The 22,372-nt window shown below is 40.2% G+C and overlaps 1 protein-coding gene across 1 annotated transcript in view; it reads left to right on the plus strand.

Annotated features, from left to right (window-relative positions):
- Positions 1–7,319: 7,319 nt before the first annotated feature.
- The window catches only part of klf12b (Kruppel like factor 12b), a 59,301-nt gene continuing 44,248 nt past the window's right edge, over positions 7,320–22,372 (plus strand). Inside the window, exon 1 of the mRNA XM_077580163.1 lies at positions 7,320–7,544. The gene's annotated coding sequence lies outside the window, so the exon portion shown is untranslated. The remainder of the gene's footprint in view (positions 7,545–22,372) is intronic.

The raw sequence follows: 22,372 nt of genomic DNA on the forward strand, positions 1-22,372 counted from the left end.
TTTGGCGAGCTCATCAAGAGCGATACCCGGATCAAATTGACGTGTTTCGGCAAACGTACAATTTGTAACCCATTCGAGTTGATTTGGGATTTGCTGCCCCCATCTTTTTTGTTACTTTTTTTATTGTGTTTCAACATGGTATTTACAGGTTTTATTGTATGGATCTTATTGAATGGTAATTCCCATAAATGAAGAGTCAATGCGAGTTTTGGGTGTGAGTTAGCTTAAGCCTCGTTTCCATCACCAGTATCTACTCTACTCTACTCTACTCTGCAAAAGCCCCGTCTCCACCAACAAATCTACTCTACTCGCTTTTCCTGGTACCTGCTTCTTTGCGGTTCTAAAAAAAAGTAGCCCAGTTTCAAAACGTGACGTACTTATTTTGGAGGCCAATGATTGGTTCGAGACAAGTCGTCATCAATGTGCAGCTGCGCAAACCACCACCCCAGGAAAACAGCTGACATTAACGATGACGAGAGGACAACAATGGCCTCCAAACAGATTAATGCTTGGACTTTTGAGGAGGTGCAAACCTTTTTAACATTATTGAATGCAGTCTTCTGGTTGCTGCAATATTCATTCAATGTCTTCAGGCTGAAATAAACAGGCACAAACCATTGTTTGCGCTTTCCATTGTTTTTGCCTTTGTGTGCTGTGCTAGCTGCGGTGGCTTTAGCATGACATCACTGGCAAGGTGAGGAGGGGCTCCCGGGTGGGGGCCGTGGCACTAGAGACGCATTGCTTGTAGTAGAGCCAAGTAGAGAAGAGCAGAGTAGAGTAGAGTAGGGTAGATACCGTCGGTGGAAACGAGGCTTTAGTCTTTTGCTGTGCCTTAGCTCTGGGCCCTGTGGTATCATTAACCACAGTCTCCACGTTACTGTAGCTCTCGGTTTTCTCATTTTCTCTTTTGGATCAAAATGTATCTTTTTAAATTAGTATTGCAGCAGAAAATGATAGCAATTTTACTATACAGCGCGCAGTTGTCAACCATCTTTGTGGCGCGATTAGCTGCAGGGCTTGTCATTTTTTCTCTGGTTACCCTGGAGAACCCACGGGGTCAAATTTGGCCCCTATAAATTCTGCTACTCAAATAACAAAGACCTTTTTTTTTTCCAGCAGTGATTTTGTCCCTGTGTTCTTGTTTCTATTGGCCAAAGTGTGTTTGGACATTCAAAATCCAGTTTTAAAATGCAACAAATGAAACAAAAAAAGTATATTGTTCAATGTAGCTGTGTATTTGATTGATTATTTTCTTAAATTCTAAATAGTTTACTGACAGTTTTTGTTTTTCTGATTTTTCGAAATGATACCCCTAAATCCCAAAAGGGTCAAATTTCGCCCTAATCCTAAAATAGGGAATAAAGGGTTAAAATTGAAAAAACATATATTTTGGTGTTCAGTGAACTTATAGCAGTCATTTAATGTATAATTCCTAATTTTCCAAAGAAGAAAAGGGTTCTTGGGGTCTCCAAGGTTAAAGTTTGCTTCCGATAAATAAATAGAAAAGATTCAATTTCCTCCAGTTGTTGTCTAGTTGTGACTGATGCATTCAATGTGGCATGGTTTTCACAGTTTTGAAGTGACAACTGAGACAAGCTGGAACTGTGCAGTAGGAGCAGGGTTCGAATGGAATACCATACATTATACAGTGGTAGTAATACTTTCTTATATCTAGTACATCTCCTACACACATTTTTAAAATTTTCCCCCAGAGTCAAATAATCGGAAGCTCCTTTATAGAGCGGGAATGTTCGCCCCCTCACATTTTGTTGCGCGTGACTAATTGACGAATGGTTTTACAATAATTTGATGAGATTGGGTCGGATGATGCAAGGGAGAAGTGCGTAACGCTAATAACGTCTTGATGTCTTCTGAAGCCCTGGTGATGATGCCCCGCAAATGAACCCCCAGACGCCCATATTATCTCCGAGCCGCTGCCACCGTGGGGTGACGCATTAGCAGCCTGTCTACAGTCACTTGCCGCATCTCAGGTGTTTAATAAGCCCTACTGGGGACACAATACATCCAGCCGGCCCTTTTCAGCCCATGCAAGACACAAGACCCTCAAACTATCTGCTGTCATTTCATCACATCCGCTCCCCACCTTCCCATTTATTATTTCCTTGTGAAGCTCTTCACACTATAATTGAACTAACTAACTACTACTTGTAATTTGTCTTGAAAATTGCATGTTTCAGAGGTAAAATAGTGCATGCATGTACAATTTAGTTGAATTTTGTACACAAAGTTTCAATGCTTCAAATTTTGTTGCCGCAGTGTAATTAGAAAAAAAAACTGACGCATTTGGGGTCTCAGTTAAAAAAAATATTGATCAATATTTTCAACATAATATGTGTTTTTGTGTAAATATATATTGTTAATGCAGCACATTTTTTGGGATGCTTGTACAATTTCGTACAAAATGTTCACAAGACAATACTGCCTTCATTTTAAATTGACGTTCTGAGGTGACAGGATGACCATTTTTGGAACAAATCCACAAAATGCTCCACAACAACTGTGTGTCAGGTATGACAGACTGTGACCGTTCCATAGCATGGCTTCAATTTCCTCAGTTTCCACAGGCTGTGATTTTCCCACACAGCAAGCAACACGTCACGCTATCCATTCGTGTGTGTGTGTGTGTGTGTGTGTGTGTGTATGTGTGTTTAAAATTCATTGGTGTTGCATCTGGATCATTGTAACAAGCAGTTCCACCTCCATCTCGCCGCTGCGGGCACTGAGCGATCCGAGCAATTCCCTCTTGCTCCGAGTGGTGTTTGTAGTATTTTAGGTGGGAGTACTGTTGAGAGCTGATGTAGGTGTCATGGAGGAAAAAACAGCAGACAAAAAAGCTTTTTTGCAGGAATTGTGTAACACGGCCCTGCTGCAACCCTTTCGGTATACAAACAACTAAAAAGCATTGGGAAATTGTAAAAAGAAAAGAAAAAAAAGAAAAGGAGAATCTAAAACATTACTGGATATCAGGCTTCTTTGTGCTTGAAAATAAAATCCATTTAGATGCAGCTGAATGGTTTTGCATTCTGCAGTTACCCTTTAATACAGAGGTGTACTCAGATGGCCACTATGGACTGTGAAACCATAAATGTATGTTCACCACATCATTTTAAGACACTATTGTCCCTGATTTTGCTTAATTTAATCGTGTAACCAAATAAATTGATAGATATCTGACACATATTTCATGTTTTTAACCAACATGTTATAATTCAATACTGTTATTTTTCTTGAATATTTTATTTTAGATGCAAACTACTGCTTGCACAGGAATTTAGTGGGATTTTTAAAAAAATTTTTTTAAAGAAAGCCATTCATTGCAACGAGTAGAAAACTGTCATATTTTTGGCATGTTTATATTTTAAAATAACACATTTGGAATTAATACAATAATTTAGTAGCATTTTGTACAAAATGCAATGCAGCACCATTAGAAGAAGACAGACATATTTTTGTTGGTTATGTGAAGCGAAATTCAGGCCCTTTTCACACTGCACTCGCCCAGTGTAAAAGACTCAGGCGGCAACGCAAAATGACCGGTTGCCAGTCATAGCAGCTTACCAGGAAGTAAAAATTTTGATTTTGCCGCTGGTTAGACCGGACCTCGACAAGTTGTATCTTTCATTGTTGCAAACAAAAGTATCGACTTTGCTCATTTTAAGGAGGAGGACGACACAAATGGAACATTTTCCAATCCGTGGCACCTTGCTGTCTTGGCAAAAGTCCTCTTGCCACTCCTTGCCGCCTAGACCCTCACCACATACGCAATGAATCAGTTTGGTGTCGGAGAACTTGTTGGAGATTGACTTGCTAAATGCAGTGCAAAAATGTCTGTTGCTGCCTTTTTTGACCGGTTTCTACTTTCTGTGTTGTTGTCTTGATGGAACTCTCTTAGTCAGTTGGTATTGCCTAACTTCTTGCAAACAAATAACTTTGATTTGGATCTTTCTTTCTGTTAATCTGCATTTGAGTCCATCTTTTTGTGCTATTTGACCAAATTGAGCGCTGAATGAAGATATAGACTACTACCTTAGCTTCTGGTGCTCGCTCGTTAGCTGCCAACTGGCCAGCTGCCATGCTTGTCACTTAATTTGACACCTGTGCATTACGCCAGCCCCGTCTCCACATATCCAGCCGCCATCTTCTTATTGCACCCTGACACAATCGCCCATGCACCCCTTTATTGAGTCCACCCAAGCCCATTCATCATGTCTTTCTTCCTCTCCACCCAGCCATTCTACCCTGACAGGCAAATGCAAGCCTCTCACTATCTGAACTGAAACAGGAGGAATATTAAATGCTTAGCCCTCATTGTACTACGGCAAGCATCTCTATCATCCCCTGCCCAAACCCAATCACAATGCTCCAAAAGTGGCATACACACCGTGTGGACATGCAGATGAGCCTTGACGCCTTTACCTTAATGAGTGCTCCCACAGGGAGGAGCCACTGCAAGATGGGGAACACCCGCAAGGGAAACTGAGATGCGTGCACTGGGATCAGGCGCTTGCCGAAATGCACTGTAATAAAAGCAGTCATTATGTGGAATTGTTCCGGTGTATTATCCAAGGCTGGTAACACAATAGACACACACACAGCACAGAATATGATGAATATGATTTATATTTATGGGGTTTTCTAATTAGTTTTTTCCCCATTCATAGATTAACTAATTTCCATCAATAAACATGATTTTTTTTTCAATTGAATGACTTACAAAAAAATACCACCATTATTTTTTAAATGAAGAAATACATAAAAAAATAAAGATTTTTGCTGAATTATTATTATTATTATTATTATTATTATCTATATTTAATATTGACATTATATGACTACATAGGGTCACTAAATTTAAATCCCTAAAAAGCAAAAACTAAATATTTGCCCAGCAATCTAAAAATAGATAAATAAATGAATGAATTATTTTACTGAAATTGGTTATAGATAAAATTGATTTAAAACAGAGAAAATAAAAATGACACCTCTCTGTATAATTCATTGTGGTTATAATTACATGTATCTTTATAAAGGCAGTAAGAAAGGTTAATAGAATATTTCGATTTGTCATGTTAAACAGCCTTCTAAAGTCACCAGATACATAAATCAATAAACCGACTCAATAAAAAGCAGATGCTGTCGGCTTCGTGAAGAAATGATTTATCACAGCTACTGTGACAGCAGCTTATTTTTTGTAGTCGCGCTTAATAAATTGTCACATTGGCGGATATGATGTATAGTTGAAAACACACCTGAGCAATGTGATTAAATAGCTATTAAATAGCTATTAAATGACTTATTGAAGAATTGTGAATACACAATCAAAGGGATTTTCAAAACATATTTTATGATATCAAAATGTTATTACGTTGTGTCTCAAACTTTAATTTTTGCATTGTAACTTGCGAGTGCCATTTTCAACTGACCGACAAAAAAGGCTGTTTAATGTAAAAAATAAAAAGAAAGAAAGAAAGAAAGGAAGAAAAAGAAAATAATTTTAAAATGTATGTTCAAAACAAAAGTGTAAACTGACCCACAACTGAACATTCTGAAAAGTTTTGTAGGTATCAGTTAAGTAAAATTTAGCATTGTGACACATTCAGTACATGCACACGCAAAAAAATTAAAATGCTCAACATTTTTTAGTCGGTAAGCAATAACAGGCCACACTATGATGTCATAAGCAGGAGACGAGCTGGTGTTCGGATATCAACATAAAATAAAAAAATAAAATAAAAATTGTGGACCAAATCTTAACAAGGGACAAAAAATATATAAACACAACACAGAGAAGAAATAGTACTATAACATGCCACCAAATTAATGAACACAAAAAATTGGCAAGTAGGCCTATATAAAACAAGGCTCCAAAATCATGAAAACTAGAGCCCGCCTTTCAGTTGTTGAACAGTGTGAGCATGCCTGCTGAATCCGCTGGAAACGCATAACACCAAATGAGGCGCTAATGTATTGGATGTCCCCGCAGCGAGCTTGTCAACTCATTAGCTCGTTAGCTCACTCGACTGTGGGCTAGTGAACATAACAAACAGTTAACTATCCCTTAAGTTTCTCTGTTGTGGATCTGCATGCGGCATATGGAAGCTGTGGAGTACTGGACGAAACCAATGCTGGTTCATGAGCCTCCTAGCGGCGAATAGCTACTAACTAGCCGCTAGTAGCATGCCAACTCGTCATTGACATACCACCTGCATTTTGGGTGGTTGTAGGCATAGTTAGATGGCTAACTGTGCACTGTAGCGGTAGAAATGGGAAAAGTATCCATTACTGAATAACTAAGTGGTAAGTAGATGAAATGAAGACGCTCAGTGGCAGTGTTGAACGAATTCAATGACCGAAAGTTCATTCAACTCGTTTATATTTTGCACTGCCTCATCAACGTTTTTGTGAACATGCTTTTTGTGGCATCTGTGAATAGTTTTTGAACAAAAGTTTATTTTGTTCAACAGTAGGGTAAAGGCGCCTTCATAAAAGAAGATCAAGACCTTGTTTGGCAACCCAAGACACAGAGTCTCACGCGGCAGCATGTTTCATGAAAATGTAAAGCTAGTATCTTGGAGTGGTGAAAAGAGCCCATGGTAGTTACCTCACTCAGGAAATCTGTATTGGTTGGCGACAAATGGGTAAGTTACTGTTTGTAGGCATAATACATTTTCCCTATTTATTTCTATTATATTTTATTTCATATTAGAACTTTGAACCGAAGTAGTTTATTTTAAAGTTTGTGAACTGAACTAGTTCATGCAGAAAATTATCTTTCCCAACAGGTTACTTACAGGCCAATAATTGGGTGCGACTTTTGCCATGCCCTCAAGTGCGTCCCTGTGCCCATTTTAGACACACTAAAAAAATCTGGACAACTGAGAAGGTGAAAAACAATGCACTCGACAATTCAGTACTAATTGTGCTCATCATTCAAACTAAGAAACAAAATGACTTCACTGGTTCTTTAAAACTGACCAATTTCGTTCTCTTGAAACACCCCGGTGATGTCCTGACCGAGGCCGTTCGCTCTCCGCGGGAAGGAGTGCGGACCAACCGGGGGTTGGACTCGTCGGACCCCCCTCCATCTACGGCGGGGGCCCCCTGTGTAATTCGACGCATGCTGTTAAAGCTTAGACTATATTGTCTTCCCTCTGTGTGTGTGTGTGTGTGTGTGTGTGTGTGTGTACATGTGTGTGTGTGCTTATGAAGCCTCCACCCACCGGTCCAGCCTACATTTGAGCGGATCATGTGATGCGGGGTTAAGTCATTTGCAAGTACAACACAACTCTGTGCAGAGCTCCCCATTCATTTCCTGAGAGCTGCCTGCCTGCGCGCAGCAGCTGAGAGGCAGAAGGGGAGGGAGCTGCGCGGACACTCACACATTCACGCACACACATGCACACGCACTCACACACGCACACTCTCACGCGCGTCCATACTCACAGATAGCAGCGCAGACGAGGAGAGGGAGAGGAGACCGTGGAAAGGAAAACAGTCTCCACGGCTCTGCAGCTTCTGACAAGGTCTGTGTGCACTTTCATTTATTTTATTTCCTCTCTCAGCTGCCGCGGTTGTTGTTATTGTTGTGTGCTGCATTTGTCTTACGCGCGTGCTTGGCTTCAGCTGTCATTGCCCAAGGAGAGATGACAGCTCACCTAACGTGTCACCGCGACACCCAATGTTTGTCATGTGAACTTTAAATTCAACCTTTTTTTGCGAAGCAACTTTTAAAACGGCCGCAAACTTGGGTTGAAGCGCAGTGGAAAAGTTTGCCCCCTCTCAGAAAGAGTTGTGTGCCCAGTGTGTGTGTGTGTGTAATTTTGCGTGTGTGTGTGCGTGTGTTGTTTGCCTACCCAAGCCTGCTGTGTGGCAGCTTAGAGACGGCGGCTGTTAGCAACGGGTTAAACATTAGGGCGGCTCGGGTAGCGGGAGGAAGGACACGGGGGAGGTGGCGATTCAGGGCGGGGGGTGGCAGAGTGTTGCAGGGCTGGGTGTCTTGGATGTCATCGGCAGTGTAGGGTAATAGTCATTGGTATTGATGGGGAGCTGTCAGGGTGGCCGGGAGAGAGAGAGAGAGACACCACCACCAGGCCAAAAAGGTGGGGGGTGGCCCTTGGCTGTTATTTTCAATTATAGTGGGTGGGGGAGGAGGGGGGTGGGTGGAAGGTGGTCAGAGCTGACAGCAAAGGCATTTGTAAACGTAGAGAGGGCAGGCAGGAGGGAGTGGGTTGGTGGCCTCTGTTCTCGGGTTTGATGTGGAAACTGAGCGCTGACCTCTGTGACTTTACCCCGACGTTTGCAATGAGAGGCCCTTGCCTCGACTGTAACTGCGTGACAGCTGTGTGTGTGTGTGCATGCGCGCGAATAAAATGTGTGTGGATGAGACCCCCTGCAGATCACTTCATGTTCAACGAGTGAAATTATTAGTGTCTAAATGAACTCTCACTTAAATACATTTCCATATTGGGGATGGGAGGGATCAACTCTTGGAAGCCTCTTACGGCCACATTTGGTACACCTGTGCAACCGCCAAGTGATGGAGCAAAAAAACACACAAAAAAGCCTTAACAAAATCTTGGAATGGTACATTTTGAGAGTTTTAACACATTTCTTGTTGCATTAGTCATAATAAAGTAAATATTTATATGAAAAATAGTTTGAGACCATAAAAAAATCAGTAGCCTACAGCAGTAACTGAGACTTATTCTCAAACTGTTATGGACAATAATTACCTCTTTCCTAATTTGGAAGCCTTGCAAGTTTGTATCGTAGTAACACTCCTGTAAAATCAACGGTGAGGTACTGTCTGTGTGTAAGGGTCTTCCACAATTCCTTGACAACAGTTTGACATTTAAAACCCAAGGCTGAAAGCAATTCTCCGACAAAATGTTTTATTTCTTATACCAATCCGGTGCTGACATCATCTAATGTTCTGATTGCATGATCAGGTTTCGCAAGGTTCTAAAGAGGCAAAGACGCTCTGTTATGGCTCCGATATGCCAATTTTGTGGGATCTTTGTGTGAAAAAGTCGACAGTTGACAGTTTTCATGTGAATAAAGGAATTTACCTGCGGAAAAAAAACAGTCTAACCTTTGATAACAAGTGACAACATGTACATGTTCACACTGCACTCAGCGTATCTTTCTTTATTTCCTCTTCTTTGTTTCCCCTTTCCTAACAGTCATTTGGAAGTTTTTGTTTAAATATGTGGCACAAAAAAACACAAAGAAAAAGAAAAATGTTCTCAGGTCTTGCACAAATTGACGGAGGTTTTAACTCATTCACTGCCATTGACGGCTATAGACGTCAAAATGAATTACTATTAGTTTCACATTTCCCCCCCACTTTTGTTAACAAGAGTATGAAAACCTAGAAAAAAATGTATTGTACATTTAGAACAGATATAAAATTTGCGATACATTTTGAGTTAACTAGTGAAGTCATGTTATTAATTACAATTAAAAATTGTAATCGCCTGATGCCCCTAATTATAAAAGAAGAAGAAAAGATTATAAAAAATTAGGGGCGTCAGACGATTACATTTTTAAAATTGTAATTAATCGATTAATCACAAATGTTATATGTGTTATAAATGCACAGTAAAAACAATTCTAGGTTTTCAAACTCTTGTTAACAAAAGTGGAAAAAAAAGTCAAACTAATATAGTTCAAATAATTGTTTTACGTCTATAGCCGTCAATGGCAGTGAATGAGTTAAAGTCTGATAAGTTGTGTGACTTTGGAAGCATAGGTGTGGTAGCCACCAAATTTTGGTCAAATTCCGATCTGTATGACTTAATGGTGTTTCTACTTTAGAGGCTCCACTGTCGTCTGCAGAATGGTGTAAAACTGCACTGAATCATTCTGACAGGTGTTTCTAATATTTTGGTTATCTTAGCCAGCTCTCAGAATGATGCAGTGAAGTTTTGCGCAAAGTAGTCTACAACATCAACTATATAAATTCTGGCAATATCATTCAAAAGTGAACATTATTATACTTAATAAAAATACTTTATGTTTAAGTTCTTGGGTAGGAGCTCATCCTGTAAACTTGTCCACATGTACCTAATTAAGTGTCTGATAACTATTTGTGGCAAAGTGTTTTGCATTTAGCTAAAATGGTGATTCAGTTTTCTGTAGTAGTGACACGGGGACTACTTCCTCGCTAAAAGAGCATTAAAATTCTCAGAAAAGCAGTGATGACGGGGACCCACAAATAGTCAGATGTAACTGTGCTTGCACTTGTGAAGGTGACTTCTGGGGTTGGTGAAAGATTCTGCTTGGTAACCCGGTGGGTAATAGGTGATGTCTGGTCGGTGCTGGATTTCACTTTCCTTTCTTTTCTTTGATCCTTCCTCGGGTCTCCTGACAACCTCACGACTCGAGCTGGATTCTGAAGTATTCGGTTTAGGTGAGCAGTATGGGATTTTTAATAGGTTTTAGGTGAATTAATGAGTACACACACACGCATATGCACATACAAAAAAGAAAAAGAGAAAAAAAAGAAAAGAAAAAAAGAGAGAAAGCAATGATGATGACATATCAAATCGGTAAGATTACCGAATGAACAATACTGAGCTCTCTCTCAAAAAAGAAAAAAGAAAAGGTGAAGGTGACTTCAAGAATACTGTAAAGCGATGGTCCATTTACTGATGACATGCTTTGAAGTGTTTTTGGATATGTTGAAGAAGCGTCAAACTTCAACCATAATTATTTGGTTCAGCCCAATTTCTCTGGCAAGCTGTAGCGGTTGTAGCGGGTTCTATTGCCGCACATCGTAAACCGTGTGATGTGATACAGTTCCAGTCGTAATCCCCTCCCTGTGACTGCATCTGCGGTGGCTCCTATTGTGGTTCGACCCCCACCCCTTTCACTGTATACAGGCTTACGATTACGATCAGTTCAGGTGGTGGTGCTGATGGCGGCGGTGGTGGTGGGGGACTCAATTAAAAAGGCAATCACCAATGGATAGACTCTATCTGTCCGTCAACACTTGGCCGCCCAGGACATTTAATCAGCCACCGCTAAGAGGCATCTCCTTGTCTGACACACAAATTGGTTGCCTGCTGACAGACAGAGTCCGTCAGGAAGTTCTGTCCTCTCGTTCGAAATGCTCAGCATTACCCCTAATCAGCTGGGTCAACTGCTGCTGTATTGACAAACCGCTGGATGATTGTCCTGCTTGGGGGTCTATGGAGTGTATAGACATTGATTAGCAGAAAGAGCGCAGCGCTCAGTATTAATGGAGAGTGATGTAGACGTGTGGACATCAGCTTTACATTGGTAATTCTGACACGCATATACAGTGGGACGCCACTAAAAGTGTTGCCTTCATATAGTATAACCTCTAAAACTGCTATACAACTCCTGCACTTTGGGATTTGACCAAAATATTCAGGAAAAGTCGTTTAAAAAATTTCAGTACTGTATCCCTATTTATTTTAAAATAAAAATAGCGTAAGCGATACCAATTTATTTCTGTCCTCTTGTTACCACAGGTTTATAAAATACCGGTACTTAAAAATCTTTTTTTTCCTGAGAAAATTTTGAAAAATGTGATTTATTAAATGACCAGTATGGCTCCAGAAACAAGCGATCATCAGCTTTGGCAGTGATGCAATTTTTTTTTAGAAAACATAGCTACAGCAGATAAAAAGGCAACATGCTGTGGGTGTATTTATTGACTTTTGTAAAGCATTTGATCGCATTGATCACTCATTACGCCTGCAGAAATGTGAACAGTATGGCATGAGGAGGTGTAACACTTAAATGATTAAACGGTTATTTAAATAATAGCTTTCAAAATGTAACCATAAATAATAATGAATTATTTATAATTTATTGAAATTATATTTGCACTGTTTCAAATGCAGTACATTCAAATTTGTTGAAAAAACAGTAGAAAGGGAATTCATTGTGTTAAAAATGGTTTGATTGTAATGAGTTATCATTAAATGATAAAAACAAAAAAACTAAATGTACGGTGTTTGGTGATACAGATATGCAGCTCAACTGTGATATAAAATTTAATTTAAATAGTATGGACATTGAACGAGTTACTGAAACAAACTGATCAAAAACTGTGTTGGAAGCAACAGATAGAATACACTCAACGTAAATTAGCTAATTCAGTGGCTGTTCTTTATAAAGTAAAGGATTTCCTAAATAAGAAAGCTCTTCAAATATTGTAATATTCTCGAGTCGCCTCACATGATGTCATATTGTGCTGAGGTTTAGGGAAATATATATATAAAACAAATATAGAGTCACCAATTATTAAATTAAAGAAAAAAGTCATTTGAATAATTAATAAGATTGGCTACAGAGAATCAACTAACTATACTATAGTTTGAGGGGTTTATTTATGTTTTAAACATGCAAAGTGAAGACCAACAAAAAATACAGACGTGTTTCACTTTTGGGTGGAAAATTGTGGAATGGACGTGTGGAATTATACGTTGAAGTTGAGTACTTCTCTATTGGGGTTTAAGAAAAATTAAACTGTAAAATAATTTGTGACATTAATAAAATGTAAAACATTTAGGAATTATGTAAGTGTAGTATTTATTTATTTTTGTTCTGGTATGATATAATTCAGGGGCCGGTATAGGATACAAAATAATAAGCCTGGTGCTTCCACCGGTTCATTTTTTCAGTTATTAATTGATTTGTTCAAAAGGATGTTTGTGTTTTCTTTTCTGTGTTATGTATCATTTATCATCATCACTTAACAAACTTTTTCTGGCTCTAAAATTGTTGTACAAAGCGTACACGTCAGGTTCACAAAATGTCGTCATTTTCTGTGCTTTTTCTTTGACTTTATTGCAACATGTATTACAAAACAAAGAACAACCTTACCAAGGGGTGTCAAGAACGCCGTGAGAATAGAATAAGAATATTAACACAACAAGTAAAACAAGCAGACTTTTAAAAGGAGACTTTAATATTACCTTTTGTATCGTGACTTAGCAAAGTTAGTATAAAATGTTAGTATCAGTTCACTCTTAGAAAAGAGATGTTTAATCTCAATGAGGTTTGTCATTTAACGATGGTTATTAATACAGTTAGTTGACAACATTTTCACCTTCAAACTGATTATTTGTATTTCCATATGTTCCCAATGTGGCAAGGTTGTTTCGCAATCAGAAGAAATGAAGATTTGATCAGCGCCCTGTATCGGCTCGTGCTTGACTAATGTTCCGACATTAGTTAACAGATGTGGGTGAAACATCTAAAAATAAACCTAGAGTCCGTCAATAAGGCCAACTTAGTCTTCAGTTTTCCCCATATGTGGTGTTCTGATACTTCTGGTTACTGGAATTTAATCAAATCGATGTGGTAGTGAGAGCAGGGAAAATGTGGACTTTTTCTATTATGTTGACTTCGGAAAATTAAAATTTCCAAATTCCTGATCCAAAGTCAGTTTCTGTCCTTGGTGTACAATCTACAGTAATGCAGGCTAATCATTGGACGTTGTATCTTTACACAACAGCATTTGACAGACAACTTTGAGGTTACAACACCCTCCCCCCCCCCAAAAAGCCATTTTCCAGCAAGATACATTAAGGCACTTTTATTTTCTTCGACTGTACCGATCCAGCTCCTCTGTGCTGTTATTTCACCCTGTCAGATGGTGACAAACTATTCCCTCCTCCCTCTTTGTGTTTTCTCTTGTGGATTCAACCTTCGACCCCAGTGTCCAGCCCGTGTTTGTTGACCAAAATCGAGTTAAGGGTGCGCACGGAGCGATCACAGCATGTGACTTTTGTGGCCGGAGCACGGAAAGTGTTGTGCAACAGCCCTGCGAAGCTGCGGCTGATAGTCTAAACACTGATCTGTCCCTCAACTAAAAAAAACAAAACTTGCATCGTAACAAAGGAGGTTACAGCTTGTCAATGGCAACTTCTTGTTTTGCAGTATTTCATAGAAACATGTTATCACCACCCTGACCTTTATACACACCCAAGGAAGATTCTGATTGTGCCTTCATCGCTGCTCATTGAGCCAACATCTTTTTGTTGACGTTTTAGCACCAAAAAAACCTTGTCTCTGTTGTCACACCCTTACGGGAAGGGACTGGCTTAGGAACGCTTTGCTCCCGTCATCTGATTTAAGGTTGCTTTCACGTTTCCATGGCGAGGATGGAAAAGCATGCCAATGTAGGGCCTGACTATCTGTGGCCATGATTCCCGGTGTCTGGCCAAATATGGGCTGCTAACAAGACTACAATGATCTGGTGCTTTCAACCATTAATGTGCAGATTTAACTTGATCTGAGAGTAGGGCCGACGTAGAGATGCTGCCGGTTTGGCACTCTGAGTCAACTCTTAAGGAGGGGGAATTATGTCAACAACATGTGGAATCCATTTAGGTAGCGCTGGCATTCCAGAATGTCTTTGGCGTCAACACAAACGACTTCCCGCCACGGACTGTAACTCCCCGGGTGCGAACGGCTTCCACCAGGTATCAACTCAGCACATCATGCTCTCAAAGGGTTAAAAATAAATAAATAACAAAGCGGTTGATGATCACCAGATGACTAATTGAGGCAAACACAGCGAGGCTTTTGATGAGTGGACTTGAAGAGATGGAGCGGGTCAAAAAAGGGGAAAAACTGCACATTTGTTGGTACTAGGTGTCCAAGTCATTAATAATTTTTAATGAAGGCCCATGTATGGAAAAATATTAGCACCTGCCACAGGTTCGCCTTATTGCCGTGAAATCTAGCACACGCCCATCCTGAAATGCTCAAGTAGCTATTTGTGAAGGTAATGTTTTTGGTCATTTTCAGGGCTCGTACCTGAACAAACTCTGAGAGAATCCTGAGCCAACATCTTTTTATTGACGTTTTAGCACAAAAATCCTGCCACCAAATTTAAGTTCGGAGATCTTTTAATGGCAGAAGTTGTGAGTTTGATTATCATCCACAAAATAACATCATTCTGCTCCACAAGCGCCGATCTTGGCCTGACTGTATAAAGAAAGCACCATGATGAGATCCATGCATCATATTACACGTCAAACTTCTCCTCTTAGGGGAATTATTACATCTTTTTCATATTCCAACAGTGTATATTAGACACATAGATTATATATTCGCTGTCATCGCATGTGAGGGTCGTGACTAGGGCTGGGCATTGCCAACAACCTCACGATACAGGGGTCATCATACGATACGTGTCACGATACACATGGTTCTCCATACATGGCCTTCAAGGCCACATTAATTTACATATGTTTTTATGAAAGCAGTCATATGTATACCCAATTTTTATTATGCTGGATGACATGAATATTTTCTTCTTCTAATGTTAGCAACGCTTCTAGCTTACCACCAGCGCCCTACCTGGTCGAAATGCGTGTGCACTGCCGAGCAAGGAGCATCTTTCACAGACTTGATGAATAAATGCGCAAAATCGATTCCGATGCTTCCGTATCGATATGTGTATTGTTAAGAGGCCTGCAACAATGTACTGTATTCTGGTATAGATTTTTTTTTTTCGTTCACCCTTAGGTGTGAAGATCTGGCTTCGCCATTGCCTGTCAAAGAAATTATTTCAGCGGTTTATTTTCAATTTGCAGTGTTTGGTTTTGTCAGATAGTGGACCATATATTGAAGCCTGAAGGGATTATCAGTGGAGAATAAGGCAGATGCTACAATATCATTTGATGATCTTTCTGTAAGGCTCCCTCAAGACGATCTACATTCACCTGACTGGACATTACTGGTAGAAACCAATGGCGTAATTCTTGACCAGAAACTGCTTGATGTACAGTATCAGCGCCGGTATAGCACGTGAACTCACCTAAAACTAACATGTGCTTCCACGCCAGTTGTTGACAGTCATTCCTGGAAACGAGTCAGCGCATCGATGCCTCGACATGGGCTGTGATTGCAACCGTGTAGTAAAACATCGAGGCCGGTCTTTAGAGAGCATGTGAGCGCACGTGTGCTGTGATGCACTCAGTGCGCAAGCTATTGTGGAAATTGTTTGTACATACTGCATATCCTGGGGTGGGAGGGTGTGACTGTGAGGGAAGGGCCACTTGCTAGCACACATTAAGACATACTGTACATTACATGTTAGAGCACCGGCACATTCACACACATCCACCACACAGCCTGGGGGGGATAAAAGGCTACTGAGAGAAACCCCCATTAGGGCAGGAGTGAAGCGGCATTCCTTATAGAGGAAGGGAGGTATGTGGGTGGTGGGTGGGAAGCATGCAGGTTATTGTGAGCATGCTGGTACTCCCAAATGCACCTCCCTGTAAGGGCACAAGATAAGAAATGTTTCATTTTGACTTGGAGCTTAAAAACAACGATAACGTACCTTAGTAATCTCTCATTGGGCTTTTACTGTCATCACTGTTCTCTCTTTGCGCCGAGGGTGTAACATTATAGAGTATTTTAAAATAGCATATTATTAGAGAGTTATATCACCATAAACATAAACCTAGCTTTTAGAAGCTGTTTCTTCATGTTGTAAAGTAGTGTGTGGTCTGATGCCGAAGTTTGTACCGAGTTCTGGTGGCCAACGGACATTTTAAAACACTTTCTGATTGTTTGTTTACAGCTTAACAATTTAATAAGTATGAGAACACTGAGAATAACATTATGTTCCAGCCATACATTTTCTTAACCGCTTATTCCTCGCGGGGGGCGCTGGAGCTGGCTTTGGGCAGTAGGCGGAGACAAACAACCAGTCACACACAATCATACCTATGGACAATTTAGAGTGGTCAATTAATCTGCCCCGCATTTCTCTGGAACGTGGGAGGAAACCGGAGTACCCGGAGAAAACCCATGGAGGCACGGGGAGAACATGGAAACTCCACCCAAGAAGGCCAAAACCTGGACTCGATCTCACATCCTCTGCACCAGGAGGCGGACATGCTAACCAGTCAGCCACCTAACATTATGTTAATAAGTAAAAATTGTCATTAAGTGGACGGATTCATTTGAGTAACACATCAAGTTAAATGGCTGATTTTGAATCAATACTACTCGGTTCTTGTCTCGTCATATGGCTTCAAAACAAAGTATGTGTTTGAAGGATAATTCTGGCAACCAAAATTAGGTACATGGATATGGATTTATAGCAGGTTTAATCCATTTTTAACTTAGGCTAACTGTTAGCTTGGTCACTACATTCTAACCAAGGCTAACTGTTAGCTTGTGTTTACTACGTTGTGGTTGTAAACTTTTCGCCTTAGTTTTTTTGTGGTGACTGACTTGGGAGACACGTTATACATATAATCACTCACAATCACAACCTGTTGCTTCTCTTTTTGTGTGCAGCCACGGCACAAGCTTCAGGTCACTCTCTCATTGGTTGTTTGTTCCGTTCACCCGTCACTTCAGAGTCCATAGCTCAGCCGAATTTGTTGTTCACCACACACAAACATTTGTCATCAAACAGGTCAGTTGTTGGCAGATCAGGGACCAAAAATCCCTCTTAATCAATTGGGATAATCTTTTAGAGACATCCGACAATTAGGTGTATGTTGACTTTGATCGGAAAGAAAGAAAAATGCTAAAAATTAACCTGATAATCAATATGTGTTTCCTGGTTATTGGAGATACTTGGCCAAAACATGTTATTATAAAATGTGTTTTTACTAGTTGCTATGCCAGGCAAGGCATAGCAGTTTACATGTAGGAGAGTATAATATTAATACGCTGCTGCTTTGTCTTCTTGAGATGATAATAAGTCCAACTGTTTACCTTGCTGGAGCTAGCTGGCCACGTTTTCTGCACGTAAAACAATGGCAGAGAATGCTTGTCAGTATGTCAGTATTTAGAGAGGTTGTGACCATTTGTCCGCAACCTTGCCCAGCTAACATGCAAACATAAGAACCTTAGTGTTTATTGACTTTATTGTTTTTGTTTTTTTGGGGTTTATGGACGGGTGGGGGCTCAATCATTCCTGCGGAGTATTTAACTTCTTTCTCATGGTTACATCAAAACTGATTGTCAATTGAAAACAAAAGTGTCTGGAGCGCTGTCACAAATCGCTTTGACTTGTGAGCCTCGAGTAACGCCACCTCACGTTAGAGCTGTCACGGTCGCGGATTGTTTAGTCGCTGTTCCTCTGCAGCATTTTGGAGGCGCATGATGCAAGAGGATGTCACACTCTTCTTCTCTGGAGCAGGAGCAATGTGAGTGTGAATTGGAGCACACTGTGGGTGGCTGTAGGTGGCAGCTTGCGCGCTGAATGGGCTTCTATTCTTCTGCTTTCATGAGCGAGACGCTCGCGTGGATTTATGTGCGAGAGTGTCTCGAAACCAAAGATAGGTGGGTGTAGGCAAAGGTCACAAACAAGGTGTGTTTGCTTAAGTTGGTGTTCCTGCACGGTAGCCAGATTTTAGCCGCCACTCATTTGATCAAGTTGAGCAATGTGTAGTTTAGATATACAATGACGGGGCCTATCCGTACTGTATTTGTTCACGTCTCTATATGTAGTGTAACACTGTATGGCATTCTGCTTTATTGTTGTGACTTCACTGCTGGTGTCTGTACTGTACAAGGCTCTAAATAAGTGGTTTTGCGTCGCAGTTTGTGAAGCAACATTTGCATATTGTGCGTCAACATATCACAATGAATAGCAAAACTGAGGATCAAAGATTCTTAAGATTTTACAATCTGTGTAGACGGTCTTAAAAGGTTTTGCTGGGCTCACGTCACCTATCACGGGGAGTCAGAGGTTGAGGGAAGTTTTGTGCTACTTACGCCACAGCAGCTAGATAGCTAGCAATGAGCTTCAGCTGGCTATTAGTGCACCTTAACGGTGCGGAGTTGCTCTTAAGTCAGTAATCATCGCCTCTGTGGTGGTGAATAAGAGTGATTAAGATACGTTTCTGACAATTTAATGTCATTCACATTGAGGGATGATGAGAAAAAATGGAGAAGCCTTGTTAATTGCTAAGATAACCTACTGTAAGATTGCCACAGCTAGCACGTTTAATACCAGAATTAAGTGTGAGTCCACTTTTCACTGACGTCTGTCTGGAACCGCATTAAAGTGGAGAACATCCAACCTAGCACGCAAATTAACTCATTTACTCCCCAAAACGTATAAATACGTTCTATTTTTTCATGTTTTAAGTGTCCCAAAGACACATTTATACGTTTTTTATGCTAGAGCAGTGGTTCTCAACCATCATTGAGTACCCCTATCCAGAATGTTTTCCATGTCTCTTACAAGCAACACAGGTGTTTCAAACACTCAGCTAATCACCAAGCTCCGCATGAAGCCTGATAACGATACTCAGCTGTGTTGGCTGTGGAGACAGGGAAAACAGGTTGGGTATGGGTACTCGAGGACCTGGTTCTGAGAACCAGTGTGCATACAGTAGGCTTTGATGCAGGGTTAGGGTTAGCTGTAGAGAACGGTTGAAGAAATGGTAGTTATTACACAAACAGCTAGCAGGTGGCATTAGAGCAAAAGAGATCAACCAGTGCCATGTTGAAAAAAGCTAATTTACCCACAGTTCTGAACATATTTGTGGAAAAATGATGAAACTTAGCTATATTCTAATGCTCATAGCTGCAAAACGGAAACAGATAAAATAGTTAGTTTTTTTTCCTGTTGAAAGAAGAGACTAATCCTTCTTTTGGTAGGTTCCATGTGTTTATAGCAATAGAACACATTATTCTGTGGCTCTTACAAAATCAGCCAAAATCCAGTAAAACCAAAGCCAGGAGTGAAAGGGGTTGCTTCAGTGAAAACTGCTGCCAGTCAATGAGTTACTAAGTGTGTGGACTAGTGTACGTCAGCGAGGAGGAGTGGGGTATTAGGTTGAAAGTGGTATAAAATAATTATAGTATCATTATTTGTTTGTTTTCACATTATAGTCCTTAGTTTAAATTTTGAGGTCTGCACAATAAATGCTCTCAAATGACATTATAGTAAAATATATATATATATATATATATATATATATATATATATATATATATATATATATATATATATATATATATATATATATATATATATATATATATTTTTTTTTAAATCAGTTTAGCTTGGCTTGTAAGTAAATAAAGTTTGTTGGTACACACAATGTGAATTTAAGAAATAAAAATCATTGATTCTATTAAAAAAAAAGAAGTTCATTCGTTATACTGTATGTTAGGTCCTTGGGACTGACCTGTAAAAAAAAAAAAAGCACCACAAAATTAGAAAGTTGCCCCTCAAATCATTGATCATTGATTCACAAAACTGTCCCACAAACAAAACATAATAATTTAGAGCCTTGCTGTACATACCGTATGTTACATACAGTTCTATTGAATATTGCTGCTGCACTTCTGGATCTGCGGGATAATATTAATGTGCAGTTGCCACATACACTGGTGCTCCCATTCCTCAATGTTGTAAATACGTACATAGATTTAAAAAAATAATAATAAAATGTTATTCTTGTGTGCTGCTAATGCCCAATTTGCGCTGTAAAACGGAGTTCCTATTCTATTCTGTTCTCTTCAGGAAGCGAGCCTGACACACAGATGGAAGCACAGACAAAACCAAACATTGCTTTAAAGTTTTTGGAGTTTTATTTCTCAGAGCGAGCAGCCTCTCAAGGGAGCAATGTGGTTTTTGTAGAGGTCGGGAACTTTTGCAGAGACAAGAAACCCCTAAGATTTATGAATGATTTCCCCCTCTGGCATATGTAGACATTGGCTGATGAAATAAAATGCAGGTGCTTTTTTTATTCCTATGTTCGTTTTATTGACGCAGCCAACTCAGCAAAATGTTCCAACACATGGTTTTCATATGCTCACGAGTCACAACAGTTGCAGTTTCTACTATTTTGGTGATCTCATTTGCATAAGTGAGAGGGCTTTTAGACCTAGGCAGTACAGTTTTACACCACTGCAAACTACAAAAGCAATAGCTATTGATCGTCTCTTAAAGTAATTGAGTGGAAAACATTGCAGTGCACTGATTGCAACCAGCTTAGACACTGTTCACATAACGTCAGGTTATTGAGCGAGCTGCTCAAAATGTGTTAAAAATAATAAATCAAAGACATTTAGAAATGTAGCTTCATTACATTTCGAAAGGCAGATGAAACAATAGAAAATCTGTTCTTCGTAGATTTACTTATTGAAGTGTGTATTGATTGGTTTGTCGTAATTCACTACAGCATTTTAAGCCCGGAAGACACTCTTCCGGCCACCATTGAAGACAAAGAAAAGCAAAATTATAATTTGGTTGTTTTGCCTCTAATCAAATTGCACGCTTTAGTGTTTGCCAGATGGGAAGGGAAGCACTGATATGCCCCGAGCTAATTATTACCTCTATCGTGTCACCGGGGGGTTCCGTTGAAGGGGTCTTTTGTCACCTGATAGTGGGGTGCACCTCACTCACTCTCATTCTTTAGCATAGCCGTGTTGTTTTGACATTTTGATATTGTGTTTGTCAGCGGAGGCAGTAAACTTCAGCTGCATCCGGCAACTTCACTTCCCCCTCCACCCTCCCTCACATCTCGACAGGATTAGTGACACAGGATCCCCCTGGCAAAAATAGCCATGAACCAAGGCCAATACAGCAGAATATGGGAACTTCCATGGGGCTTGTGCGTATGTTGTTTATTGGTATCAACTACAAATGGACCCGGTTTCCTCCCAGGTGCTCACCACTGCCTGTTCTCAGATGACTGTACCCCCGCCCAAAAAAATCGCAGTGATTATTTGATTAAGTTTTTTCAAGTTATTTGAAAAGTGTTTTTATTTTTAATGTGAAGCATATGGCGAAATTTGCCTACGTGAATCGTGCATATCCGGTGAGAAAATATTTGAGGGCGGGGGTTGTGGATAACCAGAGAGTCAGTGCAGTGAACAGGTGGGATGGTTCAGAAGATTCACGTTAACTCAAACGGTGCCATGTTCCGAAGCGCGTCTTAAGTTGTGACTCTCCAGGAGTAGATGTGTTGGGAATTTTCTATGACGCACTGTACGTCACCCACTCGCGCTGAATTTCATTCACGCTACGCTAAAATGCATTTCCAGGTTTGGGTCAATAAACAAGTGAGAGTTAGCCAAACGAGAATGAAGATTTGCGGTTCTTAGCATGCTTTGCTTGAGTGAGATGCCCCACACCTGCGTGGACTTCTTGGTATGAGGCCGAACGGCGGCTGGGAAGTCCACGCCATCAGCACACACGCGGACATAGCAAATGTCCGTCTTCAACCACCGATTTGAATCATGTTATAAGGTGTGTATTTAATTTGTAACGGTAAAACTGCAAAATCTTGTGGCCAACATGTAGCACTAGCAAGCATTTCACATACTGCGTTGGATACATAGTCTACATTGAGTTTGCTCCCAAGTCCCAATTATT

This window comes from Vanacampus margaritifer, chromosome 11 (genome assembly GCF_051991255.1).
Source record: "Vanacampus margaritifer isolate UIUO_Vmar chromosome 11, RoL_Vmar_1.0, whole genome shotgun sequence".
NCBI lineage: Eukaryota > Metazoa > Chordata > Actinopteri > Syngnathiformes > Syngnathidae > Vanacampus > Vanacampus margaritifer.